Source organism: Bos mutus, chromosome 4 (assembly GCF_027580195.1).
Source record: "Bos mutus isolate GX-2022 chromosome 4, NWIPB_WYAK_1.1, whole genome shotgun sequence".
In the NCBI taxonomy this organism is placed as follows: domain Eukaryota; kingdom Metazoa; phylum Chordata; class Mammalia; order Artiodactyla; family Bovidae; genus Bos; species Bos mutus.
This window is the reverse complement of record NC_091620.1, coordinates 70,957,687-70,976,537: the sequence shown is the minus strand read 5'-3', so window position 1 is coordinate 70,976,537 and position 18,851 is coordinate 70,957,687. Positions and strand designations below refer to the sequence as shown.

At 39.4% G+C, this 18,851-nt stretch overlaps 1 long non-coding RNA gene across 1 annotated transcript in view; it reads left to right on the top strand.

Moving 5' to 3' along the window:
* LOC138987542 (uncharacterized) overlaps positions 1-16,159 on the top strand; it is a 46,219-nt gene extending 30,060 nt beyond the window's left edge. The window contains exon 4 of the long non-coding RNA XR_011463898.1: positions 13,139-16,159. This is a non-coding gene — a long non-coding RNA (uncharacterized lncRNA). The remainder of the gene's footprint in view (positions 1-13,138) is intronic.
* Positions 16,160-18,851: the final 2,692 nt, after the last annotated feature.

Sequence of the window (18,851 nt, the reverse complement as noted above, 5' to 3'; positions counted from 1 at the left end):
TTGGATGGGACTTAAAGTGTTTTCAAAACACTATCATACCGTCTCTTCTTTTGTCCTCACCCAGCCCATTATCTCCTTTTACCAAATGCAGTCTCTCTGAAATCCAGGCTGCAACTCTACTTTAGCACCATGTTGAGATACAACCCAGAACTGTGGGCAGATAGGAGAAAAACATCTGTGCCCACCCCTCACCACTGGCCCCTAAAAGGCAGAGAGCAGAGCTACAACCTTTGGATCATCAGTGTGAGGTTCTTACAAGGGTGGACAATCTACTGGACCTCTGGGTGGAGATTAAGGACAGAAGTTTCTATGCTCTCCTGCCCCCTCCATCCCAACTTTGTAGGCTGAGACACTGTGTCAGATTATGTGGAATGTATACTGTTGTGACAGAGAAGGCAATGGCACCCCACTCCAGTACTCTTGCCTGGAAAATCTCATAGATGGAGGAGCCTGGTAGGCTGCAGTCCATGGGGTCGCTGAGGGTCAGACACGACTGAGCGACTTCATGTTCACTTTTCACTTTCATGCACTGGAGAAGGAAATGGCAACCCACTCCAGTGTTCTTGCCTGGAGAATCCCAGGGACAGGGGAGCCTGGTGGGCTGCCGTCTCTGGGGTTGCACAGAGTCAGACACGACTGAAGCGACTTAGCAGCAGCAGCAGCATACTGTTGTGAAATAGGCTGTATGAGGTGTCCCAACATTCCAGCTTCACAGAATGGGTACAGTCAAGCCCACAGCAGAGTATGTCTAGAGAATTGAACAGAGGAGCCTAGCAGGCTACAGTCCCTTGGGTCACACAAAAGAGTCAGACATGACTTAGTGACTAAATAACAACAACAGTCAGTGTAGCTCAGATTGGATCTGTTATAGCACACAGAACCCATTATAAGATCCACCATGAAAAACTGGACATTCTTACTCCAAAATGTCCATAGAGGTTAGTTTCACCCCTGTCCTAAATTAAGTTAAAACAAAACACATTCAACATTTTCCAAAAAATAAAGCATAAGTGCATTTTATAGATCAAAGAATACCAAGATAACTGGCAGTGGGTTTCAGAGAGATATACTTCATTTTGAAATTGAATCAAAATTCACATCTTACCCTCCTGAAAAAGAGATTGGCTGTTTTAACCAAAGCTTTATAAGAAACTTTAAAATTTTCTTTAGAAAATTCCTAGTTCTGGTTACAGTAGTAAAGGGTGATGACTATTGGAATGACCAGCTTGCTTTGGCTCCCATATTACTTTGTGATGCCAAAAACTTGGCCTCTGCACACCAGTGCCAAATCGAATCTCAGAGACCAAGTTCTGGGGGAAGTAGAATAGCTTTATTGCTTTGCCAGGCAAAGGGAGATACAGCAGGCTCTTGCCCTCAAAACTCTTGTGTCCCAACTCAGGAAATTTGGTGAGGAGCTTTATAGCAATAGTTCAAGGGTGGAGTTACTGACAAGATTAGGGTGTGTGCAGGGCCTGCACTCCTTTAATTTGGTCTCAGGTAATCTCTTGATGCTTCTCTGGTTCCTTTAATCTGAACTCAGGTGGTCTTCTCTGGAATGAAGAATGCTGACATCTTCCATTTGTTGGGGATTTTATTTCTGTTGTTCAGTTGCTAAGTTGTGTCTGACTATTTGTGATCCCACAGACTGCAGTATACCAGGTTTCCCTGTCCTTCACTATCTCCCGGAGTTTGCTCCAATATTCAGTTTTTTTTTTTTAATTGAAGTGTAGTCTATTTACAATGTTGTGTTAATTTCTGCTGCACAGCAAAGCGATTCAGTTATGCATATATAGATAATATATATCTTCTTTAATATTTCTTTAATATTCTTTTCCATTATGGTTTGTCATAGGATATTGAATATCGTTCTCTGTGCTCTACAGTTGCTGCTGTTGTTGTTCAGTCACTAAGTCATGTCCAACTCTTTGTGACCCGATATCTCTCGGAATTTGCTCAAATTCATGTCCATTGAGTCAATGATGCTATCCAACCATCTCATCCTCTGCCACCCTCTTCTGCTTTTGCCTTCAATCTTTCCCAGCATCAGAGTCTTTTTCAATGAATCAGCTCTTTATAGGTAGCCAAAGTATTGCAGCCCAGCTAGCAATAGTCCTTCCAGTGAATATTCAGGTTTGATTTCCTTTAGGATTGACTAGTTTGATATCCTTGTGCCAAGGGACTCTCAAGAGTCTTCTCCAAGACCACAATTCAAAAGCATTAATTAAAAAAATTTATTTATTACTTTTTTATATTTGGCTGTGCTGAGTCTTTGTTGCTTTGTCTGGACTTTCTCTAATTGCAGTGATCAGGGGCTACTGTTCATTGTTGTGCTCGGGCTTCTAACTGTGGTGGCTTCTCTTGCTGCAGAGCACAGGCTCTAGGCACTTGGGCTTCATTAGTTGCAGCACACAGGCTCAGCAGTTGTGGTGCACGAGCGTAGTTGTCCCATGGCATGCAGAATCTTCCCAGACCAGGGATCAAACCCATGTTCCCTGTGTTGGGAGGCAGATTCTTATCCACTGTGCCACAGCAAAGTGCCCAAAGCATTAATTCTTTAGCACTCAGCTTTCTTTATGATCCAACTCTCAACATCCATGCATAACTACTGGAAAAAAGAGCTCAAAGATATTATTATGTGTATCCCTTTAGGTGGAATCAGAACTCCACCACAAGGCTGCACTCTTGTTTTTTGGCTGTTCCTCCCTTGTCTCTGCATCTCCTCCTTCCCTTGATGAGCAACTGTTTGAATTTGCCCTGTGGAACTCAAGGAAGGTCATGGAGGCTGGAGTCTGTTCCTTACAAACAAAAATGGGAGACACGTAAAGGCTTCCATGCCCAGGAGCCAGCAGGGTTCTGCTTCGTTTCAATAGCATCATGTCTCCCAAATGCCCCATAGGAAATGATTTCCTGTTTTATGTGTGGGTCGAGGTTTCTGTCTGTCACTGCAGAATTTTTCATTTTATAATTTCAAAACATTTTGAAATACTGTTATTACCACCATATTTTTACAAAAAGGAAACTCAAGCGTGAAAAGGCTGTCCAGCAGTTAGAGTCAATATAGAGCTGCACTTGTTAGTATGGGCAGAGGATCCCTGCAAGTCCCCAAGACCCTTCAGAGGATCTGCCAGGTCCTTCCTTTTCCAACTACATGTCTGTGTGAAGCAGGGTTTTCTTCAGATACTTCAACCAACACTATATATGGCTATGGTTCAGTGTAGAAGCCAATTGGAGAATCCAGTTGCTTTTGTTAGCCGAGACATTATAGAAATTTGTAAAATATAAAACAATGCTCTTCTTTGCACTGAATTTTTTTCACTCTGCAAAATACAGTTGTTGTTTAGTCACTAAGTTGTGTCTGATTCTTTGCGACCGCATGGACTATAACCCACCAGGCTCCTCCATTCATGGGATTTCCCAGGCAAGAATATTGGAGGGGGTTGCCATTTCCTACTTCAGGGGATCTTCCTGACCCAGGGTTCAAATCTGTCTCCTGCATTTTAGCAGTTTTCTTTACCACTTGCCACCAGGGACTTATTTGCTGAGTAATAAAGATACAGTTATGAAAAACTGTAGTTATATGTCATTAAATATGTTATTTATGTTAATATATAATAGGCAGTACCTATTATTGTTACTCTAAAATGAAACAGTATTTTAAAATTTCAGTTTTAATTTATAATGTGGTAAATAGCAATAGGTATAGCTCACATAAACAAAAGCTCTTTGCAGTCCTCAATAAGTTTTTTTTAATAGTTTTTTTTTTTTTTTTTAATGTGGACCTTTTTTAAAATCTTTATTGAATTTGCTACAATACGGCTTCTGTTTCATGTTTTGGTTTTCTGGCCACAAGGCATGTGGGATCTTAGCTCCCCAACCAGAGATCAAACCCACACCTCCTATATTGGAAGGTGAAATCTTTTTTATTTTTTATTTTTTGGAAGGTGAAATCTTAACCATTGGACCACCAGGGAAATCCCATGATGCTAAAACATTTAAGATCTGCTAGGTGAGGGACTAAAATTCCATTAAAAGAGAAAATCAAATCCCATTATCAAAAGAGAATAAGAAGGATGGATTTGAAATTTAAATGAAGAGCTCAATGTTGTAATTAAAGGAAGAAAAAATTCAGAAATTGATGTTTTCAGTGGCATTAAGGGAAAAAAAATGTTTTAGGCACTAGATAAATCCACATGCAAGGACCCAAGAACGTGGAAAAACAAAATTCAGGCATTGACCTTCTCCTTTTGAGACTTACATGGGAATTTGCTTGTAAAGAGGAATTTGGGTTTATTTGTGCTCATAAGTTGATAGCAAAATTGAAGGAAGAAAGGGAGTGTTGATAGTAATGGAAACATTGCAGATGGATCAAGATATTTTTAAGTCTAAGATTTGTTGGCTAAGTTAATATGAGATCTCAAGTTGACACATGAATTGATTTTATTTAAACGACAAGTAAGGGTACTACTTAACTGTTTAACAATTGTAAATTGGTTAAATAAATGAATACATCCTTACAATGGCATATTCTGTCAATTATGATCTGGAAAAATATTCAATGACTTGGAAAAATGTTCACAAATTAAAAAGCAGGTTACAAAACAGTATTTGGAAAAATATAAGTATCGGAAAAATATAGGAAGGCTGTAAACCAAAAATGTTGATTATGGGTATTTATTATTACATTTTCTGTATTTTACTGTGTATTTTAATTTTTCCAAAATAATGATAGTAATAGTAGCACAAAATTTTTGTTTTGGTAGAGCTCCCTAATATTCTTGTTTTCTTCAAGCCAGTCCCAATTTGGAGCTGTCACTCCAGTATTTTTGCCAAGGACAGAGGAGCCTAGTGGGTTACAGCCTATGGGGTCGAAAAAGAGTGGGACGGGACTGAGCTTCTGAGCTTGGCAAATGGCACTACCCGGACAAGCCACACCCATTAACTCCTCCCTCCTTTTAAGAAACAGCCCCAGGAAGTCAGTCTCTTCCTTCCCATTACAAGGGCCGGGGAGCACTCTGTACTGGTTTTGGATTCAGCAGCTTCAGTAAGTGCTAATTGATTATATTCTGAAAGTTTAGAATTAAGTAGTTTGGAGCAGAATAATGAACTCTCCTTGACATAATGAACGCAAATTAATGTGAAGTATATCCCCAGGATTTCCTGTTAGAATCTTTTATTATAGTGACAGGAGTTTTTGCAAGTACTTATCATAAATAATTTATTGCCTCCAGTGGCATGCTAGATACTCTATGTGATTGTTACTATGGGAACATCAATGTCCATATACAGTTTAATTCTGTTCCCAGAAGCTGAAATAAAAGTCGGCATTATCTTAACATTACAGATGTGAGGATTTAGGCATTCAAAAGCTAAGTAGCTGGCTAAAATCCAACAACAAATTGAGGAAGAGCAGAAACTAGCCTGCTGACACCTAAGCGGGGACACTGGCATTGGAGCTGGGAGTATCCTCAAATCATGTGCACTGTGAGTTTGGCTTGGCATAGACTCTTCAATATTAGGGTGATACCAGGACAGCTATGGCTCAGTCATGTACGACTCTGTGACCCCATGGACTGTAGCCCGCCAGGCTCCTCTTGTCCATGGTATTCTCCAGGCAAGAATACTGGAGTGGGTTCCCATTTCCTTCTCCAGGGGCTCTTCCTGATCCAGGGATTAAACCCAGGTCTCCTGCATTGCAGGCAGATTCTTTACCGTCTGTGCCACCAGGAAAGTGGTGTAATAACTAGAAGCAGTTTACAAGAGGAAGAAGAGAGTGCAACTCCAAGGCTCTGCATTATCCTTAAGGGTGAAGCTAGCAAACCAAGGCACTGAGAAAGTGACCAGTCAGTGACCCTTGCTTTGCCCAGGAGGAGAAGCCAGGGCAAGCAGGAAGGGAAAGGAATGTACATGTATGTGCAAGAAAGTGGGAGTGCTGAGAAACAGACAAGTAAACAGAGGGCTGTTTCATTTTAAATAAATGTGGCACAGGGAAGAAATGCAGGTATTTAGATGGAAAGGCTAAGAGATTTTTAAGTAGCAATTGTCAAAGGACAGTAGTGACAGCAGAGTAACTTCTGTCTCCCCTAGCATCAACAGGCATGGTGGCCCTTCTTTAGGTCATCTTCTAATCCTCTGTTTTTGGTACAAGAAAAAAAGATAGAAAAAGCCCAGGGAAGCTACATAGAGAAGAGCCACATTTTATGTGGTGGTTAGTCTGGGGAAAAAAATGTTACAGTCAACTGACTTACCCAGAAGAATTATTTAATTACAAAATTAATATAAAAAGCCTATTCCTCCCACTAGCCATTACTTTTGTATTCTTTAATACTTTTTAATAATCGTATATAATATTTAATAATGATTTATATAAATTATTACTTAGAGACTGATATTTAACCATGAAACTGTTTACTCTGGTCTTGATGAAAGAGTTATGGGTCACTCTAACCCAGGGTCAGCAAATATTTTCTGTAAAGGGTCAGATGGTAAATATTTTAGGTTTTGCAGGCTACAAAGGATCTCTTTAAAAATGTAAACATCATTCTTAACTCAGCTGTACAAAACATAATTTGCTACCCCTGCCCTAAACTACTGTAGCAAGCATAAGGGCCATAAAAGGCAGGAGGGCAGAATGGATGGCTCATCCATACCCACCACGATCCTTTGCATAGATTTGGTCCAGCTTGTTCACATTGTGTGTCTAGCCCCTAGGTCAATGCCTTGTGCACATTAGGCCTAAATCCATAATTGTTGATTCAGTAAATGATGGCTAGGTTCAGAATGCTGGAGAGAAGTTGCAATTTGTGGAAAATCTTCAAATCCTCCTCCTTTAACCCTCCTTATTCAAAATTTTAAAATAATTTGATGTTGATTCTTTCCTACTACAAATCTTAGCATTGAGAATCCACAGTAACAGGCCTTTGCTCTCTTCTGGCCAACAAGGGTCATAATCAATAATGAGATGACTAAATATTATGATTTATGGCAAATATTGTTCTCCATATCTGAGCAGTCTAAACAGAAAACAATATTTAGAGGGAGTTAAACATGTAACAGAGAACTGTTTTCCATGTAGATCATCCTGGGGAGAGGAATATACGTATTTCCTAGTGGAGTAGAAGGAAACTAACAGTTCCTGAGCCAACTTTACACCAGTGTGTTTCATACATTATTTAATATAGTCCACATATCATTATAAGATAGAGAATGTTACATTTTATGGGTAGAAAACTGAAGCTCTGGGAATTTGATTGACTTCTTTGAGTTCCAAAAATTCATAAGGGATAAATCAAGATTCAAATCCAAGCCTGTCTGTTCCCAAACTTCAGGCTCTTTGTAGTATACCTGGCTATGGTAAAGGATGTATTAATATTTCTAGTTCTATCAACAATTTCCCTTGTGACCTTTGAGATGATCACTTCACCTCATTCATTAAACACAAATATAAATAGCTTCCCACCTCTCAGGGAGTTGAAGGATTTCATGAATGTTACAAAATACGACACACAGCACTACCTTGCCCTCAATAAATATTTGCTGACTTTGAATTTTGTTGAACATCTGAACTGGCTGATAGTCATGAGAAAAGAGAGAAGAATATGTGGAGGAAACGCCTGCTATATCACCCCTGGAAGGAGAAGAGAAAGAAGTATGAAATGCAATTAAATGATTGTGCAGTACACAATCATTTGTGATGATTAAGGGTATAAACAGTCAAAGCGGGTTGGAAAGCAGGAGTCAGAGAATAGACAAAGTTGGGTTTCTAGGAGAACTAACATAAACAATACATTAACAATTTTCAAAGAATTTTTGTTTCTGCTTGTTAGCAACAGAGCCTTTCTTCAATTTTTTTTAAAGCCCAGTATAGAAAACAAATAGAGAGCTATTCTTAGCCCCGGTCTCTGACTTCCATGGTGTCCCCTAAGAAACTTTTATGGAAGTCTCCAGGCTAGCTCAGTGCATGATTTGAAAGTTTCTGCTCATATTTCTGCCTCTTCCCTCAACATGCTATCAACCATACTATGTATATTTAATAAAGGGGACTATTCTCTTTCTTGTAATAACAGTATATATATCTACTCTGTCCTGTTGGTGGTTAACACAGTCAGAAAATATCCTTAGGCATGGTTTGATTCAGGCTCTAAATGATGGGGTCAGGAATATCCATCTCTCCATTTTTCAACATTGCTTTCTCTGTGAAGACTCCATTCTCAAACAAGCTCTCTCTACTTGTGGCAGAAATGACTCCCAGCAGTTTCAGGCTTAGATCATCCTCAGTCCCTACAGTCTCAGGAGAGTGACTCTTTGTTAGTAGTACAAGTCTCCTTAAAGGATTTAATTGATTTATCATCAATGATGTGCTTATTTCAATCCAATTACTATGATTGGAGTAATTCAGAAAATGGTTGGTCAGGGCTAGCTCACATCTCACCCTTAAGAGCTGGGAGGAAGCCAAATCTACCAGAACACACGGATCAAGAAGAATGGGTGTGAAAGGTAATACCAAGCACAGAAAAGCATGTCCACTCTACTGCTCAGAGACCTGATCGTGATGAGCCCAGAAAAGGGAGACATGAAGACCACACTGACTGAAGTGATGATGTAAGAAAAAGGCAGAAGTAGAATTCAGGAACAAAAAGGAAAGAGAGAAGACAGAAGCAGTGTATTGTTGGTAGTGTGGACTTGTGCTTCTACAAGGAGAAGGAAAAGACTTTCAGTCCCTGGAGGGAAGGCAAAGAGATCATGCGTGGAGCCATCCAAAGAAATAGTTGTCATCAGGAAAAGATGAAAAGTAGTCAACAAGGGCCTGCAAGAGGATTCTGTGTGGGAACTCAGATTGTAAACTCATTGGAGAAGACTTCAAGAGACATTTTTGCAAGGCTTCAGATGCCAAGGGTGAAAGAGCAGAAGAGCAAGACTTGAGCCTTAGGAGTAAAGCGATTTCTTATTTATTTTGGACACAGTATCTAGAGAGAAAGAGTTAGAGCTGTTGGCTGGACACAAATATCATTAAGCTAACTAAATATAAAGATTTACTTCCATGGTAGTATAGCGTAGTAAGTGGTTAGATGTTCAAACTCTGGAATCAAATAAATATAGGTTTAAATACTAACTTGTTCATTCATTCATGATGTAACTTTGACAAGTTACTTGTTCACCCAGAACCTTAGTTTCCTCATATGGAAGATGAGAATGATAATAGTTTCTAGTTCATGGGCTTTTGTGATTTAGGATTAATAGAGATAACATTTACAAAGGACTCTGTACAGTGCCCAGCACATAATAAGGGTACATAAGTACTGGTGTTCATATTCTTTAGAAACAAAATTATTGACAGATACTACATAGATTTTATATTTTTGGCTAAGTCGCTTCAGTCGTGTCCGACTCTGTGTGACCCCATAGACGGCAGCCCACCAGGCTCCCCCATCCCTGGGATTCTCCAGGCAAGAAAACTGGAGTGGGTTGCCATTTCCTTCTCCAATGCAGGAAAGTGAAAAGTGACAGTGAAGTCGTTCAGTCATGTCTGACTCTTAGCGACCCCATGGACTGCAGCCTACCAGGCTCCTCTGTCCCTGGGATTCTCCAGGCAAGAACACTGGAGTGGGTTGCCATTTCCTTCTCCAGTGCATGAAAGTGAAAGTGAAGTTGCTCAGTTGTGTCTGACTCCTAGCAACCCCATGGACTGTAGCCTACCAGGCTCCTCTGTCCATGGGATTTTCCAGGCAAGAGTACTGGACTGGGTTGCCATTATGAACGATATCAAAACATGAAACCTAAATTAAGTGAAAAACTACATTGCATCTGAGAAAAAAAAGTTGAGAAGTAAATGAGAGTAGACCAGAATACCTGAATATTTTACTTGAAATAGAAATGGCATTGCAATATATTTTTTTCATTCATTCATTCATTCTAGAATTTTTTTCCTAAAAGCCAGTAAGTGCCAGGCACTACATAAAAGGTGCTAGGGATAGAAGGACAAAGATAAAACTCCCAGCCTCAAACAAGTCACAGTCTGAGAGACAGAGAAAGAAAAACATAAATGGTATCACAACAGCAGGAAGAGAACTACCTAAGGTTTCTTCAGAGTGTGTGATGAGAACAGAGCAGTGAGCGGCCGACGCTGCCTAAACATTCTATGGGTCCAGATGGCATTTCAATACAATCTGCTTCATATTTGCAGATTGGAGGTAAAAAGTTCAGTAACATATAATCTTAGAAGGTCACTTCTAGAAACAAAACTGTCAAAGGTTAATTATTGATGGAGCTGAGTGATATGGATTCTTTCTATTATTCTCCCTATTTTTATGTATTTTTGAAGACTTGCAGTTCAAAAAAAATTTTAATGGCAATTGAAATCTAATGTCTTAGAGCCAGAAAAGAGCAATGAGGCAATGAAGCGCTTGGCAGCAGCCATAACCAAGAATATACAGATGCTTAGACAAAAGGAGAAAACTGAGAAAACTGTGCCTCAGTTGATATGGATAGAGGAGTAAATAGAATAGAGTGAGGGGTAGAGGCTTGAGAAAGACCACTTTAGGCAAGGAGAGCAAGAGGAAAGGAATAGAAATGAAAACACAAGTGGGAGCAAAAAGGGAAAAAACAAATAAAAACCAGAAATTCTGAACACCCACTTACAAAGAACAAAAAAAGAAAAAGAAAAAGGGGGAAGGAAAGAAAGAAAAAAGCAAATATGATCAAAACAGACCTAGATGAAAGCATTATGGTGAAGCTGAATAACAAAGGTAAAGGCACAAGCAAAAAATTATTAAATGAAAAGAAATTAGGATTGTTCTCCAAATGAGGAATGGGAAAAATAAAGCAGAAGGATGATCCATGAGGAAACCAGGTACTGAGGGAGAGTAAGAGTTCAGATAAGCTGCGCAGCACAAATGTTGATTTGAGGTGTGGCAGTGTAAATTTTCCCGAGAAGGCAATGGCACCCCACTCCAGTACTCTTGCCTGGAAAATCCCATGGATGGAGGAGCCTGGTAGGCAGCAGTCCATGGGGTCGCTAAGAGTCGGACAAGACTCAGCGACTTCACTTTCACTTTTCACTTTCATGCATTGGAGAAGGCAATGGCAACCCACTCCAGTGTTCTTCCCTGGAGAATCCCAGGGACTGTGGAGCCTGGTGGGCTGCCATCTATGGGGACACACAGAGTCGGACACGACTGAAGTGACTTAGCAGCAGCAGTGTAAATTTTCAAAGTGAAGTTGGGTTACTTTTGGGAAGATCCATGTAGACACCTTGAGACGTTCATGCCTTCCTTACCTCCATTTCAACACGTAGTTATTAATCTTTTTCTCTGACAACAAACCAGAAAGTAAGATGGAGCTGTCTATCACTGAGCTTAGAGCCTAGCAGCGGAGACAAACAATTAAACAAGCAATTATAATAAACTGTGTGTGGTGGTGCAAAGACAGGCAAGCGCACGTGGAAGATCCTCACAGAGCTACCTTTGTTTCCATGCAGAGTCCCCCCTGGTCTAGGGGCTGGCTCTTGGGCTCTGTAGGTGCAGAAACCTGATCTGCTCCCAACATCAATTTCTTGGCGACGGACACACTTTAGCCAAGGTCACAAAGACATAACCACCTCAAGGCAAAGTTATTGATTTATAGTAAGAGAAACAGCTATGAAACATTTGGAGATTTGTTTTCTCTGATGAACACATTCTTTCACGGTAGACAAATCTAAGTGGGAGTCAGATCAATGCAACAGGAAGAAAGGGGAGCAGGGCACAACCATTTAAAGAATGAGGAGGGGGACGTAGTCGAGAAAAACAAAATATAACAAAAACTGGTTAGAACCAACTAAGGTCAAGATGATGGAAGATTTGACTTCCAGTAGACTTTGAACCTCATTATAGGCTCATTGTAATAACACTAGCATGCTAAATGACACACCCACCAGCAACAAGACAATGCCAAGGCTAAACATAAAAAGCCAAAAAGTAGACAATGACCCAATTTCTGGAAATCTCACCCCTTCCCCAAAATAGTTGGAATAATTTACCCACTCATTTTTCAGTCCCTAAATTGTGTCTGACTCTTTGTCACCCCATTAACTGCAGCATGCCAGGCTTCCCTGTCCTTTACTATCTCCCAGAGTTTGCTCAGATTCATGTACTTTGAGTCAGTGATGCTAACTATCTCATCCTCTGCCACCCTCTTCTCCTTTTGCCTTCCATCCTTCCCAGCGTCAGAGTCTTTTCCAATGAGTAGGCTCTTTTCCAATGAGTCGGCTCTGTATCACGTGGCCAAAGTACTGACATTTCAGCTTCATCATCAGTTCTTCCAATGAGTATTCAGAGTTGATTTCCTTTAGGATTGACTGGTTTGATCTCCTTGCAGTCCAAGAGACTCTCAAGAGTCTTCTCCAGCCCCACAATTCAAAAGCATTGATTCTTTGGCTCTCAGCCTTCTTTATGGTCCAACTCTCCCATCTGTATGTGACTACTGGAAAAACCATATCTTTGACTATACAGATTTTTGTTGGTAAGTGATGTCTCTGCTTTTTAATGTGCTGTCTAGGTTTGTCATAGCATTTCTTCCAAGAAGCAAGCATCTTTTAATTTCATGACTGCAGTCACTGTCCAGAGTAATTTTGGAGCCCAAGAAAATGAAATCTGTCACTGTTTCTACTTTTCCCTCTTCTATTTACCATGAAGTGATGGGACCAGATGCCATGATCTTAGTTTTTTGAATGTTTTTTCACTCTCCTCTTTCACTCTTATCAAGAGGCTCTTTAGTTCTGAGGTTATTGATATTTCTCTTGGCAATCTTGATTCCAGCTTGTGATTAATCCAGCCTGGCATTTCACATGAAGTACTCTGCATATAAATTAAATAAACAAAGTGACAATATACAGCCTTGTCCTTGGCTTTGGGCAGGAAAGAATGCAAGAGTGAGCCACAAAAACAACCCCAGGCCCTGGGGGCACCTCGCCTTCTGAGACAGCCCACATTCTATCAGGGGAATGAGTATCTTCCTGTGTAAATCTGCTTTCACTCCACTTTGCCTCACTTTTGCATTCTTTCCTGCCCAGAAGCCAAGGACCCTCGCTTGTTGGCCCATCTGAGGAACTTGCTAGAGATCTGGAATGTGACCATTCATTCTCTTGTTCCCTTTTCTCCCACAGCATTATCATCAAAGGATGCTAAAGAGAATGAGTCACAGCAAAGGTGCATGAGATGGATGCTCTTCCTGCCCAGTGTCACCAAGCCGCGATAGCCCCGTGCATGTATATGCACCTGACAGTCATCTACCTCACAGGAGATGCTGGTGTTTATGGGTCATGGCACCATCCCCTCTGGCCACTCTTATTAGAGAGGCTGTCCATTCTGTCTTTCTGTTTACTTCTATTTACGCATTCATTCTCTAGGCACAATATAAAATAATTAACTAAATATAATTTTCTTATATATAATCACCATTCAGTCTTGCCCCCCGAGGTGATACAGATGTTATCCAGATCATATTTGCGGAATTAATAGTCTGTTGGGTCCTCTTTAAGAGGCCTAGTTTTATCTGCAGTGTTTTAATTATTTCTATTTTCATGTTCAAAGTATAATTTTAACTTCATTTTGGAGACTTTGCTGCCTGTTTTCCTTTTATGAAATCTACTCTTTAACTAGGTAAGGTTGTGTTTGGCCAATGAATGGGAGCTCAGCGATTAGAGAGGAGGAAAATGAAATTGAACATTGTCTCCCTTTTCCCCTTTTGGTGTTGAGGTGGTAGCACTGCCCCGGTGTTGCTGGGCCCAAGACAGTGCACTGTCCCTTGTTGGTCTCCCTAAGTCCTGTCTACACCATTGTAAAGTCTCTTCATTAAATACTCCTCAATTATAGACTTTGGACATGCCATCTCTTCCCTGTTGGGACCCTGATATAGGTTGGTGTTGACTCTAAACCCAATAAAAAGCTTTATCTCCTATTACCAATAGGAGGTAAAGGTAAATAAGACTAGAGCACAGATGTGTAGCCAGCTAGTTATATAGTGATAAAAACCCAAAGACCTAGAAATTTAATCTTTAGGCTGTGAAAGAACAAATGTTAGGTACTACTTTCCTAAAAAACAAGAAAGTGAAATAAAATAGAGTTTTTTTCAATTTTTTATTGAAATATAGTGATTTACAATATGGTATTAATTTCTGCTGTATAGCAAAGTGATTCAGATTTACATTTTTAATATTCTTTTCCATTGTGGTTTATCACAGGATATTGAGTATAGCTCCCTGTGCTATACAGTAAGGACCTTATTGTTGATCCATTTTATTTATAAAAGCTTACATTGCTAATCCCAACCTCCCACTCCATTCCTTCCATAACTCCCTCTCCACTGGCAACCACAAATCTGCCCTCTGTGTCTGTAAGTCTGTTTCTTTTTTGTAGATAAGTTCATTGCATCATATTTTAGATTCCACATATAAGTGATACCATATGGTATTTGTCTTTTTCTCTTTATGGCTTACTTCACTTGGTATGATAATTTCAGTTGCATCCATGTTGTTACAAATGGCATTAATTCATTCTTTTTAGTGGCTGAGTAGTAATCCATGGTATATATGTACCACGTCTTTATCCATTCATCTGTTGATGGACATTTAGGTTATTTCCATGTCTTGGCTATTGTGAATAGTGCTGCTATAAACATAGGAGTGCCATGTATCTTTTTTAATTATTGTTTTGTCTGGGTATATGCCCAGGAGTGGAATTGCTGAATCATATGTTAATTCTATTTTTAGTTTTCTGAGGAACCTCCATACTGTTTTCCACGGTGGATTTCCTTTTCTCCACACCCTCATCAGCATTTGTTATTTGTAGATTTTTTTTTTTTTAATGAGGCCATTCTGACCCCTGTGAGGTGGTACTTCATTGTAGTTTTGATTTGCATTTCTATAATAATTAGTGATGCTGAACTTCTTTTTATCTGCAGTAAAATAGAATTTTGAATTTAAAAGTAAGCTTTAAAGAGTCTCAAGTTTCTTAACAGTGTATGAAATTGAAGCAAGCCAGGGTTAAGTGGTCCACCTAAGATCACCAAGTTACTTAACTAGAGAACTAGAGTAAATCGGCCTTCTGATTCATAGTCTTCGGCTACTCTATTTCCCCCAGGAACATAATTTTAGTTTCTAAGAGAAGAAAACAACATGAATGTCTTAGAGCTTTGTTTCATCAAACAAGAATTCCATAAAAAGGGAGGGAAAAGGAAGTAGACATGGTGATTTTAAAATATGCCCACGATTTGGTTATAGGACCCTATGGAGGCCTTCCCAGGACAGACTCTTCCCCCATATCCTCTGCTGTAGCTCCTCTCTAAAGTACCTAGATCACAGTATCTGATGTACATTTCCTGGGTTGTTCTATAGATGTTAAAACTCCACTAAATATAAAGTTTTAGCTGGTTGAAGACCCAGAGTGTGTAGCTCTCAGAACACTAGAGCATGAGGATTGATGGTGTTAACCCCTGTGACACTGCCCTGTTACTTCACCATCAACCAGAGAATTGTCCACAACCTAATCAGATACCCCAGAACCCATCTCCCTCACCTGGCCTTTAAACATGCATTCCTAAAACTCAGCAGGGAGCTCAGGTTTTTTGTATTAATAATATAGTTAATAATTAATACAGTTACAGTATTAACTGTCCTGGTCTCTTCATAAAGCACCCTATAATGAAAGCTGCACTTTCCTTCACCATAACCCAGTGTCAGTAGATTGGCTTTACTGTGCTGAAGTGAGTGGACCCAAGTCTGGTTCAGTGTCAATAATTCTCCCTTTATGAGGTGGAGCTAGATTCCTCTCCTCTTGAGTGTAGAGGAGTTGACTTGCTTCTAACTAAGTATGGTAGAAGAGATGGTGTATCACTTCCATGACTAGGTCATGAAAGGAAATGTGACTTCTTCTATTACTGTCTCTCTCTGGGACATTTGCTCTAGGGAAGCCGGCTGCCATTTGTACGGACACTCAAGTAGCTCTATGGAGAGTAACTAGGACCAACTGCCAATAGCCCTTTGAGTGCGCCATCTTGGAAGCAGATTCTCCAGACCAGCTCAGCCTTCAGATGATTGCAGCCCTATTTGACTTCTATCCAGAGCCAGAACCACCCCTCTAAACTTCTCTTGAATTTTGAACCCGCAGAAATTATGAGATAATAAATGTTTGCTGTTTTAAACTGCTAAGTTTGAGGGTGATTCATTACATAGCAATAGATAATACAGTAGAGAAGAGGAAGGAAGGCAGAAAAGAAAAAGAAGGGAGAAAGAGTAATCAGAAAAAAACGCTGCTTATAAAACATTCTTATACAGCACAGCTAGAATATGTTCAGAGAATAACTAAAAACCACAGAAGCCTGACGAGTTAGGGAGGTGCCAAATCAACATATTTGGAGCCCAGAATGTCATGGTTTCTGTAAGAATACATCCCAAAAATGTTGTATAATGTAAAATCATGCAAAGCACCACTCTGATCATATTGATCAGATGTATACAAGCCCAATATTCTATTTATGGGGGTAGAAGAAGATTTTTTGGGAGACTATGATTACTCCTTATGGCACTAATCTCTGAAGTCAAGAGAATATGCTCATTATTTCTAATTTCACTCATATGTTTAAAATATACATACATACACACATATGCACACATGTATGTTTATTTAGAGAGAGACTTTTTAAAAAATTGAGTTTTCTATCATCTTATTTTTTCCTTAAAACTGCCTCCAAGCTCCAAGAGTTGATGCTTCCATCTAAAATCCTTATGACAGTCTTTGCAGGAAGACCTGGGAGCTTAGAGGCAAAGGAAGCTCTGCTAGTTCAGTGATAATATTTGGGGAGGGGTTGGCTGTCAGAGACATAAGCCTCCATAATATAACCAAAGTTGCAGTCATTACCCATCTCAACAAAAGATTTAATCTCATTGAAAATCGGTTGATCATCCTGTCAATTAATTCAATAGTCTGAGCCTTCATGAAAGACGCAAGTCCTTCTTGTTACATATAAATACCTCCCTACGCACCTACCCTTTTGTAGCTTTACGTTACATTTAATACAGGATGAGAAGCCCTCTGAACTTTCTGCTGACTCTGATATTTGTGGATGTCATTCATCCTAAATGTGGATTATTTCTTTTCAAGTCTCTGATTTCTTTTCCATTCAGCTTTCATCTTCTCAGACTCAACAATGGACCAACATCAAAAGAGGAAAGCAAAATTAAAGAAGAATAAATATCATCAAAACAAAAGTTAAATTTTTTTGAACAGTGTTGTATAAAAGATAATAACTTGTTCCCAAACAAGCAAGGACATGTGATAAGAGAGTAGCCACATTTTATGTCTGAATTCAGAAAAATCAGCGAGTACCAAGCCTAACCCACATGTGTGAGACTGGGTGTCGGGGGAAGGGGAGCAGGTTGTGAGACAGAGACGGTGAGGAGAAAGCAGGCAGACTAGGGAAGGGAGTCTGAGCACATGGCCTTGAGGAGGCAGCCCAAGGAGTGGGGATCAATCAAGAAGAAGAAATCTCCAAATTTAAAGAAGAATTGAGTCAAGCAGGTTTGGGAAAGGTGAAAGAGGTCACTGACTTGAGTGAGTTTTTCTGAAAGACAGACTAACATATGTATAAATCAGATGGAGGAGAAAACGGTCCTTGGTTTGATAGCTGAATGAGGAGGAAAGTAGTAACTACATTAGTAAATAGATAAATAAATACCAGTAAAAAGAGAAAATTAAAAAAGTAGAGAGTTGACCTCATGTTGTTTTTTTTCCCCCAGAGAAAAGAGAGGTCTGCAATAACTTGTGAGTGACAAGACACCAAGACTCCTAGGGGATGCTTCATGACCATGCAGTCTGGCTCTGGGAGGAGAGCCTCTTAGGATTATTCAAGTATTAGGGGATGAAACAGGACTCCCTCTAATGCTCTGAGATCGTACTGTTTATTTTCCTAATGGGAGACTATATTTTCAGTGGCAGAGGCAAATGTCTGAGAGTTAGAAAGCATGATAGAGTTCAGGAGGAAAAAAAAAAAAAAACTTCCTGGAACAGATTGGCTTACCATTGCATTTACAAATAATTCCCCTACTGTTAAAATACGCCTTTGGCAGACAGATTCAGTTTACTACTGGAAAAAAAGGGAAATAATAAAATCCATGACATCAGTGCTTTTGACTATTTCATTGAAAGAAGCTAACAAAAGATAGCAGTAATTGGAGGTGCTCCTCAATTTTTGATTCAGATGAAATTTTTTTTCATAATTTTATTATGAAGTCTAGTAGTAACAAGTGACAGAATAATACTTCATATCTAAAATTATGCTACAAAAAGAAGGTGACAGACTTAGATGTGCCAGTATCTTAAAACCAATAACAGAATGAGCAGAAAGAGCTTGAATGGTGCTTGGGTCTGCAGAGACAGTCGTCAATACATTGAGACATACATCTTTTAAAAATAGAGTCAGCAGATGGGTTGTCTTCTAACTGCGTGAAATGTATAAAATCACTAGGAAAATATGATTAGAATTCCAATACATTATGGATAAAGCTTGAAATAAGGCAAGAATATTCATACAACCCTCTGCAATATACATAACAATAGAAAGTCTGAAAATATACTCCATGGTAAAATGCTAATGAAACATTAATAAGCAACATTTCTGTACATGATCAGTGAAAGTAGAGCGTTATTAAGGGTTAGAAATCTCTTATTTAGGGAAGAGTACAGCTGTATAAATAAAGAGGACAGGATTAGAAATGGTACAAGCAATCTTTTTGGTAGATCAAAGAATCAGGAGAAAAGAATACATAAAGTGTGATCCCAGTCTTGTTTTAAAAAAATAACAGCTATTGTCTCTGGATATAT